At 39.3% G+C, this 17,191-nt stretch overlaps 1 long non-coding RNA gene across 1 annotated transcript; it reads right to left on the reverse strand.

Moving 5' to 3' along the window:
• Positions 1 to 285: 285 nt before the first annotated feature.
• On the reverse strand, positions 286 to 12,138 carry LOC128543349 (uncharacterized). The gene is made up of 3 exons (XR_008365713.1): positions 12,026 to 12,138; positions 7,075 to 7,267; positions 286 to 568 (listed from the first exon to the last, which is right to left on the reverse strand). It is a non-coding gene; the product is annotated as an uncharacterized LOC128543349 (long non-coding RNA).
• Between the last annotated feature and the right edge of the window lie 5,053 nt (positions 12,139 to 17,191).

The raw sequence follows: 17,191 nt of genomic DNA on the forward strand, positions 1-17,191 counted from the left end.
TAAGTGGATGGTGAGCACACCTTTTTTTTACGTTAAACATACGTTAAAAAAAAAAATATATATATATATATATATATATATATATATATATATATATATATATACTGTATATATAGTAATTATAATTATTATTAATGAGCATGCAAGTGTTGACCGGAGTCTGGGTCTGTCTCCCTCTCTCTCTCTCTCTCTCTCTCTCACAGCTGCACGAGACTCCTACCTGTGAGAGTGGACACGTCTTTGTGTGCTTTAACCGGGAGAGGGCCATGCCTCAGGTTCCCAGGAGAGAGGTGGAGGTCCTGGGTGAGGGGGCAACATCTCTCCTCCTGCTGCCCGTTCAGGGTGAAGGATGCCCGCGGCTCCAGCAGGGCCTGAAGGCGACCGGACAGAGGAGAGGGATCACAGTTTGGGGAGAGAGAGAATGTCTGCACAGGTCACCAGAGTTCAGTCTATTACCTAATGACTGCTAAATCCCTGCTTAATAGCAGTGCTGCCCTCTAGTGGATCAAACACTCCAGAGACTGAGGTGGAGAGGAGATGGTAATTTGAACACACGTTCTCATGTGACCTAAAAAAACACAAAAGATACAAAAGATTTAAAAAGGCATCAAAACTTAAACGCTCATTTAATGAGTGATATAATAATCTGGTACCACATTCATTTTATATGTCTTTATTGATTAATAATCTCTCTCATTAGTAGGAGTAAATAATTTAAATGAAATTTTTAAAGTGCTTAAATACAACAGTAGTGCTTTTGTAAAAACCCCATATCACTTTCCTAAAAAGCAGGCCACCCTTCCCCATGGCTTTGTTCTGTAACGGGATAGGACTCACGGAATAGAAAACAGGCCTGGGCAGTACAGTATTCGTCTCTGTACGTGCATAAATTATGAACGTTTTCAGATCATATTTCAAATCATTATGATGTTAATAATTCAGGTAATATCACATAATGTTACTGCTTGCATATGTTATCATAGGTAATATTTTCTTCCACAATTTAATATAATGTTTATTTGCCAGAACGTTTCTGTAAGTTTTGCCCTGTAGGAACTGAATGCTACATGGGATTATTTAACAACATTTTAATTAAAATGTAATTATAATTGATGTTAAAATAAAAAATATATAAATTCATGCAAAGCATGCATGAATTGTTCATGTTAACCGCATTACCCGATAAGGTTTTAACAAGGAATAAACTTTTTTTGGCTTTAAGTGCCTCTTACAAAGACAGACTTGTAAGCAATTATGATGCTATATTTTTCCCAATACATAACCGCCCTCTGACTGCAGTCACATGAGGAGCAAAGTTGAAGTGTAGGATAGCTCAAGGCCAGCCGGCACCCACGCAGAGGTGCTCAGTGCCAACCATGCTGGAGTGAGAGGCTGCGTACGTGTGTGCTGTCACATCAGCTATAGCCCAACAAGCAGAAGGGAGGGAGGGAGGGAGGGAGGGAGGGTGGAGTAAACAGAGAGAAACAGTGACAGTACAAAAAGAAGAAACGGGTCAAATAAATGCTTGAGATTATATACAACAAGTACTTTCATTATAGAGGAAGGAGTGTTCAAGAGTCTCTCGTTTGTGGTTGGTTGGAAGCCATATGCACTCTGACTGGTCACCTAGGAGACCAGAGGACTCTGGACTGGATTTATGGTCACAGAAACAGACATTAATCTGAGTGAGAACATTTAAACAGTAGGAAAAAAAAGTAGGATAGTGAGATTTTAACAAAAACGTTTTTACCGCAAAGCTGGAGAAAGTGGTACAAGGACAAGACATCCCAGCAGGTCATGCCGTCTTCATTGTCATTCTTATTACCAGCCATAGTTAATGTAAAGAACAAAAAATAGTTTTACTTCCTCATGAGCTGACCTTGTGTACAGCCTAGAAAAAAAACCCTAGCTATTCCTCTACCGCTTATGCTCTATCTCATCCTCATTTGTTGAGGAAGTGGATTAAAGATGTGTTTAGTATTGTTAGGGTTACACGTGTTTCCTCCCATTGTCCAAAAATCCGCAGGTAGGAGGATATGCTAAACCGGACACAAGATTAAGTAAGAGAGTGTTTATGTTTGTGTACAGTCTGGTGTCCTTTCTGGACTAAAGTCTCCTGCCTTGTGCCCAGTGTTCCTAGGATTAGCTTGGGATCCACCACAACCGCAGTCATATGATACTCTGGCAATGAAATCCCATAGAGGCTTTTTTCAAGATCAGGGACCCTGTAGGGAGAATTTGTGCACTAGATGAATGATTTGAATATTAAAAAATTATTATTATTATTATGCTGTTATGCTGTTTTTTTCCTACAAGCTCTGTTGAGTTATACAATAAAGGTTATGAGATAAATCCATTTAAGCAGCTCAGGATTTCCCCTTTTTTTTTCAAAAGAAGTAAGAAGTATTATAAACTTAGAGTATTTCACAAGAGTGTAAATCAATGCAAGTTTTTTTTTTTTTTTTACAATTTTGCAAAACGCTATAAATCCCCAGTGGATTATAGTGAATAAATCAGACTGCAGTTGCATTTGTGAATATTTAAATATGCAGTTTAGTATCAATAATATTCACTATAGTTTAAGAAAACAACACTGCAAACTCATGCTTTGGTTGTGTTTTTTACTGTGAGTCATACGAGCACCAACCTGAAACAAGAATAAATGTTTTGTTCACTACAAAGCTTTTTTAATTACAAAGAATGCTGAAGAGCTTGAGAAACATAATACATAAGGTTACGTTAACAATGCAACAGAGGCACGATCAACATCATCAGTGCATCACCAACACCTCTATCACTGCTGGAGCTGACGAGAGCACATTCCCAGACATCACAGGTAAGACTGCAGTGAGTCCACAGAAATAGGGACCTATTGGGGACGTCTTCAGGACCCATTAAAGCCCTAGACATCTTCAGGACTAATTTCCTAAAGTTCTCATTGTACGGTTGTCTTAAGGAGTCTTGAGTGTTGAAAGTTGACCTCCAGACAACCTAAGGGCTAGTCTGCATGCATGCTCTTGGTTGCTATAGAAAATGTAACGACAGTAACATGGGGCTAAACCTTTTTTTTTCTTGGCTTTAACATTTCAGAAAAATCCATGCAACACATTTAGTTCATTTACAGCAACCGGTATTTTTGCTCAGTAGGTAGTTTTTTTTTACCGATCATATGACAGAAAGAAGCAATTGGTTGTTTTGTTCATGTTGCATTTTGCTAAAAATAAATAAATAAATAATATCTAAGAGAAGGATATGTTTCACATTTTGCAGTCAAACATTCATCTGGTTATTTATATACCATCTGCAAAGCTCAGTATTTCAGAAACATTTTCAACACTTTGAAATCAAGTAGGGTTAAACTCCTCGGTGATCTCGATAACGATTACATTGTGTGGCCTCAATAATAGGATAAACTGTACCAGCACATTTCCTTCAGAAAAAGAAGTGTATAAATGAAAAGAGCTTAATTCTTAATACCAGGAAATCGCCAGTCTCGTGGTCCATATAACAAACATCCGACAAATGTCCTGTAGGTCTTGGGTTTACAGATTTAGTTCACTTGTTCTCCTCTTTTGCTCCGTCTCTCTTCCTCCAAATTTTCACAGCTTTTGTTCCAGTATCTAGGTCTGTTTCATCATTAGTGTAACTGCTTTAAAGCACTTTTAATGATTACCAATAGCCAAGTGATTAGCAACATTAAACGGTCTTATTGTTCCAGGCTCTTAAATAATGATCACCTGATGATAGACAGTGATAAGCACATTCTGTCTTCATACAAAAAACAGGAAACAGGAAATATTATGCTATAATAAGGAAGACAGTATATGTATATTCTTATTCTTTCCAGCTAGGAGCTGTCTGAAAATCCCTGACATCCTGCACAATGCTATAAAGGTGTGGCACAATGTACTGCAGATAAGGAATTACAGTAAATGTAACTCCGTTTTACAGCCATTACCAAATTTGTTTTTTATTTATAGTGCTATGTTGCAAACTAACGTTCTTATCGTCCATTTTGTCAGGTCTTCATTCACTGTATCACAGTTTAGAGATAAGCCTCCACCTATCACTTATCACATATCATTTTAGCGGTGTTGGCAATAAACACTGCCTACATGCACTCCTGCATGCGCCCTACGGCAATTTATGCCAAAGGCTTGCAAGGACGAATAACAGAGCAAAGGGTCTAAACACAAACACAAACAAACACACGCACAAGCGGAATAGAAGTTAACCTATTTTCATTTAATAGGATTATTCGACCCAAACCGGTTAAAAAGGCTTTTGCTGTATCCACATTAACAATGTCTGAAAAGAAGAGATTAATACCAGATTATTTCCCATAGCGACTAACAGGAGAAACATTCAAACACTCACAATCCTGATCTCTCATAAAGGGAATAAAGTTAGGAGAAGTCACTCCCAAAATGACCTGAAGGTGAATTTTAATTACTGTACATAGTTCAAAAGCAAACAAAGTTTGTCCAACATCCCAAGTAGACAAGTCATGTCTTTATTATTACTTTGGTCAAGTCAAACATCACAGGACTTGTGATGAAATTTCTCATGAGTTGAAGCCATTAAACCACTTCAAACTTACAGACAACTTTAAGCACAGTACGGTTATCTTATACAGTTCACTCAGCCGCAGTAAAACATTTAAACAAGGCAGTTCTTCCAAGAATGACCGTTTGATTCCGGCCGAGGTGGTGCGGAGCCCGTTCCACTCGTTCATGGGAAAGTTTAGGGAGTGGAACGCCTGTTCCTTGAAAACTCATGGATAACTTGTTGCCAACTTGCAGGAGTTACTGCCATGTCTCCAATACAGTCCTGACCTTGCGCCATGCCATTTCCCCATTAAAAGAGTTCCTGGGAGGCCAGCGTTTCAGACGTGAAGCAGGCAGGCCGATCATGGCAGCGCTGTACTGAGATAACTTTCTACCTTGATGGGATCCAAGCAGTAGTGAAATTCTGAGACAGTGAGTGTAACAGAAATATACAGAAATAAACCTAGCTTTTTATAACCTAGCTGTTTATAACTGCGCTCTGTCATTCTCCACAATCAAAAGTCCCCGTTATATCTATATATTCAAAAATATATTCAATCAATAAGTATTTAATTTTTTTTTAAAAAGAACCCAGCCTTAATACTTATTAAATCGCTGTGTATAACAAACTACCTTGGAATTAACAAATGACGAACATGAATCAGCTTGCGTTTCCTGACATGTCCAGGCGTTTGTGGATTTGAATGCAATCAAGCTTGGGCACATACAGGTAATTTCTACAATTGAAAACAATCCCTTTATCCTATTTGCATGCAAGTAAAATGAATAACCTCTTTGGGTTTTAGTAAAAAGCGATTTCTGGTTCTCTTTAATTCACCAATTTTAAATTACAGTTAAAAGATATTACTGCATCCCCAGTTCACTGTTTTATCATAATATGAGTTAATGCATAATAAGAGCATTGAAATTTGGGTTTGCAAAGAATTCAATCCATGAGGATTATATAAAAGAAGTAACTCCGTGCTATGCATGTGCCGGCATAGTGCTGAACAAACATCCTGGGCCTTGACAATCCCAGAACATGACATCATCGCCATCTCAAACACATGTGCTATCGAAGCGGTTGTTACACATTAACCCACTGGGCCTCTCCCATAAACCATTTCAGTTTTCCATTTCACCTGTCACTGCTATACAGTTGCACAGGGTGACAAGCTACTAAGAAAGAGTAGCACGATGGCATGAAAAGTCACGTCTGACAAAAACTTCTCAGAAATCAACCTTCTTGGACTTCCCATCCCAGACTTTTTTTTTTCATATGAGGCTGCGAGAGAAAGAGCAGCCCTGGACTTTTTATATGACTTTATACAAACTATAGTAGGAAGTTATTAGTAATAATGGTATCCGTTTCATATCACAGGTTTCAAGTTAAAAGAAAAACATTCATAATATGATAAGCAAACCAGTCAAGCTGAACTGGATCAGTTAGTGCATGGAGTGAGATTAAAGCAGACAAAAGGAAACAAGAACATAGTTGTAATTGTATTGCATTGTTTTTGAGAAAAATAGAGATGCTTTTTATCATGGCTTCTTTTTTTTTAACCAGTAGCATGAACCGAACACATAACCTAATACACTTGCATTACTGCATTGCTCTACTAGCATATTAATGATCCAAACATTCCATCATGCTCTGATCTGATCTTCAAATAACAAAAGGGTAAGGATGATGATTTAATTATGACTCGTCACCCGGTGGATATGTCGAGTGAAATCAACACAGACGCTCAGATCACCTTTATTGTTATGACTGTACCTTTAAGTATCTTGTGCTATAATAACAAAACAAAATGCTCAGGTGACACAAGTTTATATGTCGAAATGCCCAGGGGGCAAATGTTTTAGAAAAATGCTATGAAATAAAAAACATTAACAATGCTACCGTTCAAAGGTAGCACTTGCTCTAAGAGTTTTACAGACTGCGGTTTCTCTTTCACTACAGCTGCTGCCACAGCCTGGGATTATAATTTTAATTTAGGATTTTTTTCCCCAACATTTACTCATACCTGAGCTTGGACCACAGTGAACACTTGTATACATGTATTAACCAGAACTGTATGAGACATGGGAACTTTAACAACACTACTTCTTTCCATAATACACACACAACAAAGGCAATAAAACCCATGTCCACCTGTATGCAATATTTTATTATTTACAATGAGTCAAATCTTGTGTCACGTTGATTGCTTTTAATATTTACTCCAACTCAGGAGCTGATGAATGCACCACCTGTCCCGAACCGAAAATGATATTTACAGTCAAGCTGATTCAAGGACTGTCTACATGACACATTGAAAAGACATCAAAACTAAAATCGAGCTGTAGATACAGAAAGTCGATTCTAGGTGACCTGGAAGAAGTAATCAATCCTTAAATAAGCCTTTGTTTGCAGACCTTTGCTCTATCAATCAACAATTAACTAATGAACAAACTGCAGCTGGAGTGTCACGCACATCCTGTTGCTGCATTAGTCTGAAATAAAAGTGTCAAAGGGTTTACTTACTGAAGTTGCCGAGTGATTCCTGCACTAAGCTAAACAAGAGGCTGGAAGTCACGTTCAAAAGCTTCTTCGTGTCCGGTGTCCTTGGCACATTCGCTGTGCTACATCGTTCAGTGAAAGGACCTCCTGTTTAGTGAAAGAGAAAGAAGGGAGGAGGAGGAGGAGGAGGAGGAGAAATGGACACAGATAAAAGCAACTGGGTGAAATGGGTGGAGCGGACCAAGTGGGGGAGGGAACAAGATGTGGATATAAAAAGTGGAGAGAGAGAGACCAGGAGTAAATGAAAGAAGAGCACAGCAGAGAGAAATAAAGAGAGAGAAAGAGAGAGAGAGAGAGAGAGAGAGAGAGAGAGAGAGCATGTGAGGCAGATGGATATGAATAAACTTGCAATTGAATCTGAGTGAGAGGGATGGGGGCAGGAGTGTGAGTCAGCACTCGGGTGCTTATGTGCAAGTTCAGCCAGCGCATCGAGTTTCCTTCACTACTAAATCACTCCCTTTATTCAGTCAGGCTTCATTCAGCTCGACTTCTAGAATGCGAATAATCAGAAACACTTCATATCCTTAAACATATCAGATCATAGACAATTTTAGGGGCATAGTGTTTTATAGTTTAATCAACCATGATACAACCTAGATTCCTGATGACATTTCATCAAACAATAGAAACACACACATGCAAATACACAGGGCACTGCGATTTGCATTAGCAAACAGAGGCTCAAATTACATGTTGAAAGACTAACTACAGGGCAGATCTAATTAAAATAAAAACACCTTGTCTTGCTAAAGAAAGCTCAAATCATTTTTAGACTTTAAAATGATCATATGTCATCAGTGCAAGGTGTATTCTCCAGAGTCTCACTGTAGGGTTTTAGACCAGTTACACTAGCCAAACTTTCTAGGTTTTATTCGAGAGTTTACAATTTGTCTTTAATCACGGTCTACTAAAAGGTCATTGGATAAGCACTGCCAATGCCCAACTATGTATACAAACACCAAGTCACAAAGTTTTTTAATAACCTTTAAAAAAAAAAAAACAGCATGCTGTGAACTGATTTTTATTTGTGCACTCAAAGTCCTGCTCTGTGCCAAAGTTTCCTTTTATGATGAAAAATAGTGTACATAAATGCAAAAAGCAAGCATCACCCATAGTTTTATGATAAAATGTAGGGGCAAGGGCAATAAGACTCTGGGTCGATGATCAAAGAGTTGAAAGTTTCAAGCTCCGCCCCTGCCAGGTCACCACTGCCGTGTCCTTGGCCAAGACCCTGAACCCTATGCCTTATACAACCCAGCTACTGTATGCAGTGCGGGTCCCAAGCCCATTTAGAAAAAGGGAGCGTCGCAACAGGAAGTGCATCCTGCATAAAACCAGCACCAGATTTCGCGGAAAAAGTGATCTAATGTGGTGACACCTAGGGAGAAACCCTGAGGGAAAAAACAGGCCTGTCTTCAAGTATGCAAAGAAGTGCAAAATGTTAGATTTTTAAAGAGGCCAGACTGCAATCTGAAGGGCGAGTGACACAGAGTAAAACAGCTAAGAACCTTAAATCATCCCTTTCTATTGTTAAGAGAAATTCAGTTCAGTTTAAAGAAAGGGTGTAAAACATTAACAGAGTCATGACCTCTTCAGCCTGGGCCTTCTGAAAGACATCTTTAAGCATCATCTCTTGAGAACACCCATCTCATTCTATGCCCAGGCAAGTTGTTGCTCTTAAAGCAGCTAAAGAAGGTCAACAAAATATTAATAATGTATTAATAACTAAACCTTACGTGCCCTAAATTTCCACAATTTTTACTGGATTTATTTTCTCATATAATTCTGGGTGTCGATTTACTTCTTACATGACTCTGTAAAAGTGCAAAGAACAGACTGCCACGCAAAAAACGTTGGATACAAAATGTTTCAAACTGTGACTTATGTATCTCTATAAATTAGATTCAAATATTGTAATAATAAAAAAATTAAATAAATTGCGCTTTAATGGTTTTTAATAGATCAGTAGACTGAAAACAGACTTAGGGAAGTACATACTAAATATAAACATTGGTTAAAATACAGAACAGTAAATGCCAGTGGTGAACATTAAACTATTGTTCAGAATGGCTGCTAGTATGTAAAATTAAAGTGTTTAAGGGCATGTAAGTCGATATGTGATAAAAGGAACTGAGAATTATCAGTTTTTTTACATTAAGTTAAAAGGTTTATTGTGAAACTGGTCAAAATAGGTTAGATTTCTCTTTCTGTTTGGTCTGGCAAGAAAATACAAAAGCAACATGCTGAGCATGGAGAAGTCTTAGCTATCCTTTTTATCCTGTTGAGAAGCTGCTCCAGCTCATCTTGGAGGAGCCCAGACATTCCCAAGATATCTGTCAAATATTTCTCCAGTAGGTTCAGGGGCTACCCCAGTATCTCTGTTCAGTGGGACGCGCCTGATACAGCTCTAGCAGGAGTCAGCGGGGGGGCTTGTCTGAGGTTCTAAAAGATTATCGAGTTCCTATGCCTGAGTAAATCCAGCTATGTTACTAGGACTGACTACAGGAGATCAGACAATCAGTGAAAAAGACTCCATTTTGCATGTCTGTCAGGCAACATGCATGTCCAGTAAACATGCTACACAGATTGCTGAAAAAAGTCAGTGCTGGCAACAAAAGAAATGCACATGTGCACATGGTTCAGCAGGCAAAGAGCCTAATGCCCCCGACCCAGCCTCTGATCCCAATCCGATCAAGCACCCATGGGATGGGTTGCGGATCCCAATCCGCAAAGGCCCCACCCCTCAACCCACAGTGCAAACATCCCGGTGCCAGACATCACAGCACACAACCAGAGGCCTTGCAGAGCCATGCCCTGAGGGGCCAGAACCAGGCCAGTGACACAAGGGGAACCAAAAAAAATGGTGTTTTTAATGTTTATGTTTTTAATGTTATGTTTTCATGTTTCTATTTTCAACAGTAAACAATAAAAAGTCTTTTATGGGCTTTTTATCAACAGAGGCATTTAGACAACCATATTTTAACCAACTTGGAAATTTCTTGATGTTTTTGGAAAACGAAAAACATCTGACAAGACATATAATGATGTTTAATTAATATATAATTTCACATTTATGTAATCTCGATAGAAATATGTTTATTCTATTTCATTACAGGAGGCCTGGAGTCTATTGCAGAGGACTCAGGATGGATTCACATGGCGCATCAACAGGTACACAGTCACTAACACACTACAGGCAAACTGAAAACACCAATTAACCTAAACTACATGTCTTTGGGCTGTGGCAGGAAACCGAAAAACATGGGGAGAAAATGCAAACTTCATGTACACAGACCAGAGCCAGGAATTGAACCCCCACCCTGGAGGTTTGAGGCCAAAAGTACACTAGTTAAAGATAATGAATTTATCAGTTTAGTACACAATCTGATATATTTACATTCTCACTTACTCACTTATCATCTATACCACTTTTTCCTCTGTACAGGATCAAGGGGGCCTGAAACGTATCCCAGAAGACAGCACGAGGCAGGGCACACACATATAAACACACACGCATGCTCATTCACATACGAACAAATTAGGAACCTGGACCGTGCAGGTGCAAGCAGTGCTAACCACTAAGTCACGGCGTTGCCATATTTACATTCTTAGAAGTAAAAAATCATTTACTAAAATGGACCTCTTAAGGGTACAGAAATGAACCATGTAGACCATTGGTAATGGTGCAACTTTACATACAGTAGCGTTTTTTCAAAAATTTTAAAAATGGCAATAATACAGGACTGATTGGAAGCAATCAGAAAGGGGATTTATCCGAGAAAATTACTTAACCAAGGTCATTACTTAACTCAGCAGTCCAATCCAAAACCTTCTAAAGAATATCAGTCTGTCCCTAATATTTTTCCTGGGGAGAAGGGGCTTCTTTGCTGCCCTTCTTGAAATGTATTAAGGTCAGTGCTACCATCAGTCCTCTGTCATGCCAACAGAGCCAAGAGAGTGGGCTCACTCACAATTATGGCTAAGAACACAGCCATGAATAAAGAATGATACAAAAACATCTTCTGAAAGCAAATTCTCACTACTACCCAAAACAGTTTGGTGACGAACGCAGCCTTTTCCAAGGACCTTGCCATAAAGCAAAAGCGATACCTAAGTAGCTCGGGGAACAAATCGACAAAATGTTGGGTCCATGGCCAGCAAACTCCCCAGACCTTGATCCCATTGAGAACTTGTGGTCAAACTTCAAGAAGCTGGTGGAGAAAGAAAAAGCCACACACTTCAAGCACTGATTTTGCAGGAATGGGCTGCCATCAGTCAGGATGTAACCCAGAAGTTGATTGAAGAAAAAAAAAGGGGTCTACACTGCAAATATGGGCTCTTTGCATAAACTTAGTGTAATTGTAAATGAAAGCCTTTGACACTTATGAAACGCTTGTAATTATACTTCAGTATACCATAGTAACATCTGAGAAAAATATCTAAAAACACTGAAGCAGCAGACTTTGTGAAAATTAATATTTTTGTCTTTCTCAGAGCCGACAAATGCTTTGTCTAAAATTGTAACTGTAGGTTTAGATGTCATTTTTGCTATTAATATGGTGCAACTTTATTAACCTGACTGACAGCAAACACAACATGCTGTAAATAAAGCATAGTAACAACAACAACAACAACATTAGTCAAAAAATAAGAATATAGTAATAATAAGTCAATTCTCAATGACTCGAAATGAAGAGCTAATATGTTTTTGTTGTTGTTGTCTCGAACATATAACCTTCTAATAGTTTTGGCTGAAAGGGCTGTGATCATGTGATGTGTACAGCTGTCCTGATAGACAAAAAAACACAAGTCCCTCCCTCCCAAGCCAAGCAGAAGTAGCTCGCTTTGTTTAAAGATACATAAACAAACACTCAATCATGTTATTATATTTAAAGTATCATTTTTAAAAACCTACTTTTAACCCCGGTTTTTGGTGTCTCCCGAAGCTTCTCCTTCTGTCGGAACTTTTTCGCTGGAGGGAACTTTTTTTCCACCGCGCCTTTGGGCTGTTAAGGATTTGGCTTCATCTTCCGATACTTCCATACTAAGTAGTGTGTTCGAGCAGAGCTGCAGTACGATTCAGAGATACTGTTTAGTACGAAAGTATGAGCAGAATAAGCAGAACCATTTGTGTGATACCCTACTAATCCGACAGAGGGCGTTCTCTCACTGAGACATGATTAGTATACCTGCTACGTGCAGCCCTACTCAATTCTCAAACTATTTTAATAGTTTTTAATTAAATATTTGGTTACTTTTCTCTCAGTAAATGCTTTGTAACACTTCTCTACTGATACACGCACTCACTCATTCATCATTTATACCACTTTATCCTGGATACAGGGTCACAAGGGGACTGGATCCAATCCCAAGTGAATTAGGGCACAAGGCAGGGTACACCCTGGATGGGTGTAAACACACTACAGGTAATTTAGGAACACTAATTAACCTAATCTACATGTCTTCAGACTTTGAGAGGAAACCGGAGCACCTGGAGGAATCCCACCAAGCATGGGGACTCAATGCACACAGACCCCAGACGGGAATCGAACCCAGATCCTGAAGGTGACGCCCCCTACTGATGCATAACTATACAAAAATCGCTAATTGCCACCGGAACAGCCTTAAAAGGTCTCTAAACTGCGCTGAAGAGATGATCACCATTCTTCCAAAATATATATATTCACTCTGTTACTGTTTGGAGAGCACTGACTGGAACATGTTTAGGGAGGCTGCAACTTACGGTGACTTCACTGACTTGGAGGAGTACACGTCATCAGTGACCAGCTACATTAACAAGTGCACCGATGACGTCACTGTCTCCAAGAACATCATCTCACGACCCAACCAGAAACCCTGGATTACTGCGAAGGTGCGTGCACTTCTGAGGACCCGAGACTGTGCCTTCAGAGCGGGAGACAAGGTGGCCCTCAGAACAGCAAGGGCCAAACTATCTCGGGCCATCAGAGAGGCAAAGCGCGCACACGCCCAGAGAATCCACAATCACTTCAGGGACAGCGGCGGCACACGGCGCATGTGGCAGGGCTTACAAGCCATCACTCACTACAGGACGACATCACCTGCCTGTGACGGTGACGGCTCCCTCCCAGATGCGATGAACAACTTCTACGCTCGGTTCGACAGGCAGAACGACGTGGCGGCGAGGAAGTCCACCCCTCCTCCGAACGACCAGGTGCTGTGTCTCAATACAGCTGAGGTGAGGAAAACTCTAAACAAGACAAAAGAGATGGTTGTTGACTTCAGGAGGACACGAGGCGACCATTCTCCGCTGAGCATCAACGGCTCCTCTGTGGAGATTGTCGAAAACACTAAATTCCTGGGTGTCCACCTGGGGAAGGACCTCAACTGGTCCCTCAACACCAGCTCCCTACACAAGAAAGCCCAACAGCGTCTCTTCTTTCTGAGAAGACTGAGAAAGGCCCAGCTTCCACCACCGATCCTGATCACCTTCTATAGAGGGACTATCGAGAGCATCCTGAGCGGCTGCATTACTGTCTGGTTTGGGATTGTGCCATATCGGACCGCAAAACCCTACAGCGGATAGTGAGGACAGCGGAGAAGATCATTGGGGTCTCTCTTCCCTCCATTGAAGACATCTACACCACACGCTGCATCCGCAAAGCCAACAGCATTGTGGCTGATCGGACACACCCCTCTCACACACACTTCACACTCCTGCCATCTGGAGAAAGGTACCGAAGCATTCGGGCACACACATCCAGACTGTGCAACAGCTTTTTTCCACAAGCCATCCGTCTCCTCAACAAAAAGGGACTAAACTGATAAACACACACACACACACACACACACACACACAAACATTATCACTCAGCTTAACTACTACAACTCAACTACATCAATACATCAAAACACTGTGACTGGACTGACAAATCAACACAAGCGCAGACACACTGACCCACACAAACTATCATACACACATCTGTAAATGCCTCACTGTTTATCTCTTCTGCACAATATTCATTATTTTTTGCACAAATACCAATTCTTGCTGCTATGTTTTTACTACCTCAACACCATATTTTATGTTTTATGTTCTGATATGTCGTTGTCGTCGCACTGTCACTTTGTTGTTGCTCGTTTTGCACATTTGCACGTGCACTTTATGTTGTTGTCTGTTGTCTGGGAAAAAAAAAAAAAAACAACCTGTAGATAGTCTTTTAGTTAGTTAGTCTTTTTAGTTAGTTTTTCTTTTTGTTAATTTATGTTGTAATTTATGTTAGGAATATCTGTCTTGTCTCTGCTAGCCAGCTAACTAGGTCTCCTAGCTAGCTAGTTTAGCTTCTCTGTTAATTTATGTTGTAAGTTTATGTTGCATGTAGCACCTTGGTCCTGGAGGAACGTTGTTTCGTTTCACTGTGTACTAACTGTATATGGTTGAAATGACAATAAAGCCTACTTGAACTTGAACTTGGATCATGGTTTTGAAGTGCACTGTCTAACATCTCAGACTCAGATCATCTAAATTGAGATCTGGTGCCTGCGAGGGACACAGCATATAATTTGCATCATTTTCATATTCATATTCATCTAACCATCCAAGTAAGTCTGTGTGTATTGTGGATGGAAACATTGATATTGTGAAAGAGACCTGGACCATCAGTATGGAAATATTTCATTCCAGGATAAAGCTGATCAGGCAGGATAACCTAGTATTAGATAAATGACTATACTTTAGATTTGTAGGAACTTTTCTCTAGGGAGACAAGTTGACCTAAACCATGCCAGGAAAATTCCTCCGCAGCAACCAATGCTTTGTGGTTTTTCCACAATATTTTCATTACATTAAGTCAATACTTTTTACCTAATATGCCATGTGAGGGAACCCACCAAAGGCAAATGAATTACAGATATATTTTCATGGGGAAATTATTAACCCACTATTATAGTCAGAATATCCCTGTGTCTTTGTTTTCATGTCTTTTTTTTTCTTTTTAGAAAAAAAACAAAAACAAGAATGTGGTCTAGTTTACTAATATCAATGACATGAATGTGTGACCAGATTCCTCTGTCAATGTCATTAAGTAGAATGAACCCAGTCCACTTCGGAGAACAATTGGGGTTCTGTGTACTGTTTCCTGTTGTGTTGAATGTCAGGCTGGTAAGTGTCTGTGCAGCTAAATGTAGCCTCACAGATGCTGAAAAATTCCCAGCTGCAGCACATGGTGTGCTATTGTGGCTCCTTTAGACTACCCTGGAAACCTGGTATGACACCTTCAATGTTTAACTCAACATAATTTAAATATAATAAACTATACATTTTGATTATTATTAGTCACATCTTGTTATTTTTTATGTCTAAATCTGCTTTTAATAGTGACAAACAAATTTATTTTACAGTAGTGTTCAGTGCAACCACATAAGCTGATGTCTGCTATGATTTAGACTTTAGATTCAAAGCCCTACCAATGTACTCAGCACTGTCCACCAGCAAGTCAATAAGAGCCTGGAGCTTGTATTGTATATTGATGTAAGAAATTTTAAAAAGATGTTTGCTGACCCTCAGTGATCATACCTCTAAAATTTCTTTGTAGCATATCATGAGGAAACATAGCTGGCTTCTAAGACTTTTCATAAGATTTCTTGCAGATGCACTTTGTATGCACACAGTTACTGTAGCCATCAATTTAAACCAACAAAGAGACAACAAAAAATGACAGCGTCTGATACTCCACTGTTTTGTTGATGGGCTCAGGATGATCCATCACCCAAATATGTTTAAAAATGTTTTAAAAAATGTAATCAAGATAAATCATACCAGATTTTTTTTATAAAATGAAGAGGAAAACAACTAGAAATGAAATCAGTCTACACAATATGGCACTGTGGTATGTGGTTAGCACTGTGGCCTTACACCTCCAGAGTCGGGGGTTCAATTCCTTCCTTAGGTTTGTGAGCATGGAGTTTTTCATTTTCTCCTTATCCTTGGTGGGCTTCCTCTGGGCACTCTGTTTCCCTTCTACAGTCCATAGACATGCAGATTAGGCTAATTGCCCATAGTGTGTAAATGAGTCTGTGTGGGTGTGCCCTGTAATGAATTGGCACCCCAGCCAGAGTGCACCACGCCTTGTGCCCTGAGTCCCCTGGGATAGGTTCCAGGCCTCGTGCAACTCTGTACACAATATGAAGTATAGAGAATGATTGTTAGAGAGTGAATGTAAACAATTAAAATCTACTGAATGAAATGAATTACATTACCAGGATTTTTTTGATCATGTACTTTCAAAGCCCCGAATGAAATCAAACTCCTTGTTCCTGAAATGAGGATCAAACCCAGGTTGCTGATATTCAGCAACATCCACATAACCCTTGCACAAATCTATTACATATGATTTGATTGTGTCAGTGTATTGTATTATAGATAGTTCCCATCAGTACCAACATTGTTGCGAGATTTCATAATGTAATAGCGGTTAACACTGTCGACTCACACTTACAGTGTTGAGGGATCAAATCTCGCTTCCATTTGTGTGCAAGGAGTTAGAATTTACTTCCTGTGCCTGATTGGCACCACATTCAGGATGTATTCTGCCATATGGCATAAGTTCTGTGGCCAGAAAAAGGAATTGGTATGGATCATGGATGGATGGATGATATTACTTGAATTAATTATGCTCACAATGTATAGGGCCAAAACATGGTATTGGTGCTAAAAAGTGTGGTGCTAAAAGTACTAGATGAAAAAGTGAATTTTCAGATATGATCATATAACATCATTTTCATAATAGTTAATGCTTCTTATCTACCGATCCATACACATTTATATTTTTATCAGATAAAAAGAAACACATTTTCTAAATACAATTTCATTATCTTTTATTTAGTGTCTGTCACTTTTTTTTATTAAAAAATTAGATTTCACATATTATTCAGAAATTTATCTTAAAACATGAACATGACATGGTTACACACACAACAGATTCTTTTGGAGAAAAAATCCTTAATTTTGCACGGAATGCTTTAATTTAAGCAACAATTTTTACAGATCATTTGCTTCTAGAAGCTTACACCAATTTTAGTATCAATACTCATAAAGAGAAAT

This window comes from Clarias gariepinus, chromosome 15 (genome assembly GCF_024256425.1).
Source record: "Clarias gariepinus isolate MV-2021 ecotype Netherlands chromosome 15, CGAR_prim_01v2, whole genome shotgun sequence".
NCBI classification, from domain to species: Eukaryota; Metazoa; Chordata; class Actinopteri; order Siluriformes; family Clariidae; genus Clarias; species Clarias gariepinus.